This window comes from Glossina fuscipes, unplaced genomic scaffold (genome assembly GCF_014805625.2).
Source record: "Glossina fuscipes isolate IAEA_lab_2018 unplaced genomic scaffold, Yale_Gfus_2 1, whole genome shotgun sequence".
NCBI classification, from domain to species: Eukaryota; Metazoa; Arthropoda; class Insecta; order Diptera; family Glossinidae; genus Glossina; species Glossina fuscipes.
Genome location: NW_023998415.1, coordinates 2,584,488 through 2,590,882, shown reverse-complemented (window position 1 = coordinate 2,590,882; position 6,395 = coordinate 2,584,488).

Below are 6,395 nucleotides of genomic sequence, written 5' to 3'. Positions count from 1 at the left end.
TCTATATCTAACAATTTAAGAATTGATTAAGGGAATTATTTAACATTATAACGTAAGTGAATACATTTTATAACAAGTAATGCAAACATTGAATATACACAACACTTTTAGCAAAATACATTAGAGAGTACCAATTATCATTATCAGATGACTATAAATGAAAATCTTTTTCCGTATATAATGGGTGATATAAAAATATTCTGTGGTTCGGTGTTGACGCCTACACATCAGGCAACACTCACTTGATTGTCCCAAAACAACTTGTGTTTAAAAGATGACATATCAACTTACATTTTTTGTGAAGATTGTGAAGTGCGAAAAGCTATATTGATTTGAAAACAAATGAAATGCGCTATGTGTTGACTTTTTGCTATAAAAAGGTAAAACATGCCAAACATGCCGAAGAATCGAGATAATTTCGATGTCAAAGATGGACCTCGCTCTGGTCACCCATCCATTGGAACAGTCGACAAAATTTTGCAAAAGATGGAACAAGACCAGCGTGCAAACTGTCACGGAAACTGTCAGGAGGCTCTAAACATCAGTCACATGACAGTTTAAAGTCATTCGCGAAGAGGAGGGTAAAAAAAGAAAAGAAGCTCAAATGAAGTCCAGCAGACCGCGTAGACCTCTTATATCAGCCATTACATTATGTATATAGCATCATCCATTATGATGTTCCCAAAGCAAACCTAAACAAAACGTATTTTTGGTTGAGATTTGAATCAGTTTTTTTCCAAATATAGTGATTGAACTATGCCATTTGTAACGAGTATTCTTTTTGGGCTATAATCAAGGTTACCCAGGCAGTTCTTTCCAAGAAAATTTATATAAAAACTCGCGAACCTTTGTATTTTCGTTAATTTATACATTTATTGTTTACGAGGAATAAGCGATAAGCGATTTTTATAAAAAGAGTGGAAAAAAAACCAGCGTGGTGCTTCGCGACCCGACTCTTGTTTGAAATTATTTTCCGCGTTTTGCCCATGCCGAGAGATTCTTAAAAAAAATACGCAGGTGGTGTTACAGCAGCCGACCTTGGGCCAATCGTCCGTCCCTACCTATATTCTATTTAGTTTTATGGTCGCTAACCGTTTCAACGTCATTGAAGAGAGTGTTCCATCCGTTATATAGGGATGACGTCTAAGCTGAGCTTGCCATCCCCTACCCGTAAAGTCGGAAAAAATATCTCTGTGGGTAATGTCAAGCACAAATAAACATGGTGTCTGCGATTCCTTACCTCTGGCTGCTGTAACAAGACTGAAAGAATGAGCGTATTGCGACAAGCTCTTTTGTAGTCGCGATCATCTTCGCTGCCCTGCTACATAAATGTTTTGCGTGTACCTGTGTTACAATCTCAATACTTACTTGTATATGTGTTATAATGATACTCTTACGTATATCTTTTTATTAATGCTATCTTATGTACCAAATCTTATGATCGAACATGCATAGATTTTGCATTGTAGCTTAGTGATAAGTAGAAGTAAAATAAGTGTGCAGGTGTATAGGCATGTTGATCAGCGGATGGCAACATGTTTATCAGTAAGAAAGCAAAACGCGGCCTCAGACATTACGTGTGAAATGCAACACTTACATACATAATCGTACAATATGAAGAAATTGTTAAAACTGCAATGACTCCACTGTTGCGTTTCATGGGTGTGTGGTATTAAGCTCATATTGGCATAAATGACTTCGTCAAGCTCTCTAGGCTACCGTTTAAGAAAGCCAAGTGTAGACTTAGCTGCATTTATAGATAACTCAATCTACAGATTAAAACAGATTAAAAGTTTTTAGTCAAACAATGCCTCTAAGACCGTAAATGAATCATCTACATTTGCCAAATCGGGTGCGTTGCTAAAAATTCAGTCGAAAATGAATTTCGCTTAGAGAAAAAAAGCTTCGCACATTTTTCGAGATTTAGCTCTCTAAAATATTCTGAGAACCACGTAGCCAAGTTGTCGGGATCTGACTGAAAGAGTGCGATCCCGAGTTAAACGAGGAAAACAATTTCACAACATCAGCGTTCATCAGCATACGATTATTTATTAACAGGACAAATAGCAAGGGCCCTAAATGACTCGCTTGAGAGACAGACGTCGGGGGAAATTCACCAGACGTGATATGGCCAACTAAATCAAAAGCTTTACTGAAATCTGTGTGTAGACCACTAGAAAAAGCCATAAAAATGCAGCCAGTAAACTCTAACAAGTGCGCAGCGATTGATTGTCCTTTTCAGAATTCTTGCTGATATCGAGAAATAGAGGAGTAGATAGCAAAAGTTAATAGTTGAGCAACAAATCGTTCAAACAATTTTGGCGAAACACTCAACTTGAGAATGCCTCTATAGTTCTCGACTCGATACCTGCTAAAGTCCTGTCTTCGGAGATAGGTGAAACATTTTTGCGCGATGACGCCTCTTAATTCAGTATACAAGTGGAGATGCCATTACGTCTTGGCGCATAAACCACTGATCATAAAGAATGTAATACTTCGCTTTCATATATGACCCAATGCGGGATCTATACAGAGTTTATGATTCGATATAGGTAGTTATCTGATGCATCGTCGTCGGCATTAGAAAAAGTACCGTCGGAAATGTTTGCAAAAGAGATTCGCGGTTTCTATACCTCCAGAGGAGTCAGAGCCAGACAATATGACCGTATCAGGAGGTGTTAAGGCCTCAGCAACTTCGCAAACAACGGATGCATATTTCTTTAAGTAGAAACATCTTCATTGGAACGAATGTCAAATATAAGTTTCATACGAATGGCAATAAATCCAACGTTAGGGGCACTTGGGAATTCAAATGATTAGGATGGAAAGACATTTGATATGGCTATTAAAACATATTACCTAGATCTGGAGGATGCTTTCCGAAAACATGAAGTATGACCCAAACAGCAACATTCTATACCCTCTCATTGCAGATAAACAGACCAAATTTCGGTGTCTACGAACTTTTAATGCCTTCACACGTCGTGTCCGGTGCTAATTTGGATACAAATACAGCTTTTCGACGTGATACAGCCCTTAAAGTCACAATATTAGTCATAAGGTTATTAGTACCGGCAAAGGAGTGTTCAGATATGTCAAAAAAGAAACGGAATGCCTCTGTTTGTGTGTGCAATTTTTATTTATATAAACATAAAAAAAGGAAACGACGTCATATTTATTTAATATAAAAAAATTCCACGTTTTATTCAAAAAAAAAAACCCACTTCATCCTTTATAAACTCGAAGAAAATTTCGTGATTCATATTTACATAAACTTTGATAAAAAAAATAAAAACGACGTCATATTTATTTAATTTAAAAAAAAAAAAACTTGACCTTTTATTCAAAAAAAAAAAATAAATAAATAAAAAACTCACTTTATATTTATATAAACTTAAAAAAAATAAGTAAGACAAGTAGAAAAATGATATACCCATCGCTTATGCGAATCATCCATTGATCGTAAAAAAGGGAAGGGAAAAGGAAAAAAAGTACATTTTCATACTTTTTAAATATGGGTCGGCGCTTATGACTTTTGCTACTTTTAAATTAAAGCCGCCAATTTATATAGTGTATGTGGTGTACTTTGTGAGTAAAACGAAGCAAAAAACATCGAAAACAAAGGTGTTCACAATTTTTGTTATATAGACATGCGGGCTTTGTAGGCGCAACATTCGAACAGTTTGGGTAATTTTCAAATAATTTTGCGAGATTGTAAACGAGATTGTCAATTTTGCGACAAAGTTGCTACACAGTTGGGTAACGGACAGATGGGCACTTGAATGGCGGGATATGCTTAGGTGCATTCAGAATTTGAAACTGGCCTGAGATTTATATGCTTTATGGGCCTTTTGAATCTTGTTTCTGCGCTTTATAGAGATATTGGAAAAAAAATGAAGGTTTGATACAGTGTAACATTGGGTAAACGTGGCCAATTTCTACCATTTTTGGAAAGGTACTACAACATTGCCCAAGAACACACTTTCAAATTTTTGGAAACTGACCTGCTGTAGTTTATGACTGATGCGAAAGAAACTAGATATTTATTCCTTTTGAAAAACAGACGTGTCCCCACTTTACCTAGTACTATAGGGACGTCCGTCGATCAGTTTGATTCTCTTTTAATACCAAACTACGTCCAAAAGTTTGAATGAAGAATTTTTCTGCCAGTTTTGAAGCCGATAACTTAATTTTTGCCGTCAAGACAATATTTATAAGGGGGACAAACGGACATACTTAAATCGATCTAGAATCTGATGCTAATCAAAAATATATATACTTTTTGGAGTCGCTGAATCTTTCTTTTAGACGTTGCAAATATTTTGACAAAATGAATACTCCCCTTCATTCTTCGGTCATGGGTACAAAGAGGTTTAGAGAATTACTACAATATGTCTTAAAAGCGCCGACAGCCGTCAGTAATACCTAGTTTCATGGCTAATACCTTCATCTTCATTTAGAGAATTAATATAATATGTAAAGTCTATGTAGCATAGTACCGGCGAATGGGGAGAATATTCATATTTTGTCAAAACGTTTACAACGCTCAGAATAAATCTTCATACATCCCGTAGGGTATATATATTCCCGATTAGCATCTATGCATCTGTTAGTCCGTTGCCCCTCGGCCCGTGTGCCTAATTGTGTCGTACCTATGATACATACTGGCCCGTTCGCAAAGGTGTAAGCGCCTACAATGCCAACACGCCTAGACAACCATAACTGAGAACGTCTTTACTTTTCCGTATCTTTTGCACGTTGCTCATAAACTACAACCGATATCCGATATAAATGTCAACAAAATTGCTCTACAAATAATTGAAAAAATCAGCCACATACATAATAAAAATATTAAGTGAACCTAATTTGAACCCTATGAGTCTCCTTCCTATAAAATATATCATGAGTAGTAAGCCCTTCCGAAAATTGCTTCATTTTTACTATTTTATGAGGAAAACTAGTTCGCAGTAGCGTTTGAGCAAAAAAATTAAACGTAGGGAATTTGGATCTCATATATAAGTGCAATCACGAAACGCAAACTCTTATATGGAGAGAAGATCAAATCTTTCAATATTCGGGCTTTCATGCAAATACTGTGTACTTTTTGATGTATTGTTATGAAAACGAGCGAATAAATGAGCGTAGATGTTCCAAATTTTGTAGAATTTATATTTGTATTTGAAATTACTATAATATTATGGGCCAATTTTTATCACCACATATTAGAACTTGGACTTTTCTATTCTACAAACGGTCAATTGTCGGGAAAATCGTTATTACGGTAGGATCCAAAAAATAGACCGAGATGGTTCAAATTTGACACAGTTAATTTTTTATATTAAATTACTATTGTGAACTACTATACTATGTACTATATTATATACCGTGATTATGGTACCGTGATATACTATACTACCGTGAAGCATTGAAAATTATACCTTTTTGACGTATGAACATTAGTCTTCGCTATATGAAAGAGAGTTCCGAAAATTGCCCCAACTGGTCCAATGTTTTCACACCAATTTAATATTTGAAGAATGCCGAAATATTACTACTTAGTCAGTTTTGCCGAGAAATATTGAAAATTACAATTATATTAGACTTTTCAGAACAAAGCTTTGTATGGGGAGTGGTCGAAAAAGTGGATCGATCCGAACCATTTTTAATAGCGTTCATCCTTGGGCCAAAACACGTCATTGTACCAAATTTGATCGAAATATCTCAAAAATTGCGACTTGTCGCGTGAACACAAATTTACATGGACAGACATCAGACGGACAAACAGGCTTAAATCAATTTAGAAAATGATTCTGAATCCATCGGTATAATAAAAGGCGGGTCCATCTTAAGCCGTTGTATGTGTTACATGCAACCGCTCTAAGTTAATGTACCCTGCACCACAAGTGGTGTAGGATATAAAAATTAAATGGATTTGTTTTTATAACAAATTTATTTTCAAATATATTGCATAATATTTTCGCTAGATGTGTTGGAACTGCTGTGCGTGATTGTCCAAGCAAGTTTGCAAAAACACTCCCGTGTTTAAATCGCTGAGGAAACATATTTAATACAAATCCACTACTTTGTTTTGCTGTTTTCTTTTTATTTTGGAGTGAACATGCTCCTGCCAGCCTAGAGTAAGCATAGTCCTAATCGCCTTTTATTTATTGTAAACTTGAAAATCTAATCAATTATGGCAAATAAATATCCCGTTTTCTTGACGTTGAGTTTAGGTGATCGTAATTTACGAAATATAACACAGCGTTGCATGCATAACGTAATAGACAAACGGTACATTTTTAGGCGACATTATACCGAATTTTTGGTCGTCTCATCATCTCATTGGCAATAGCGTGTGTATGAAGAGTTTTAACAAGTAACACTTTTTAAGTATT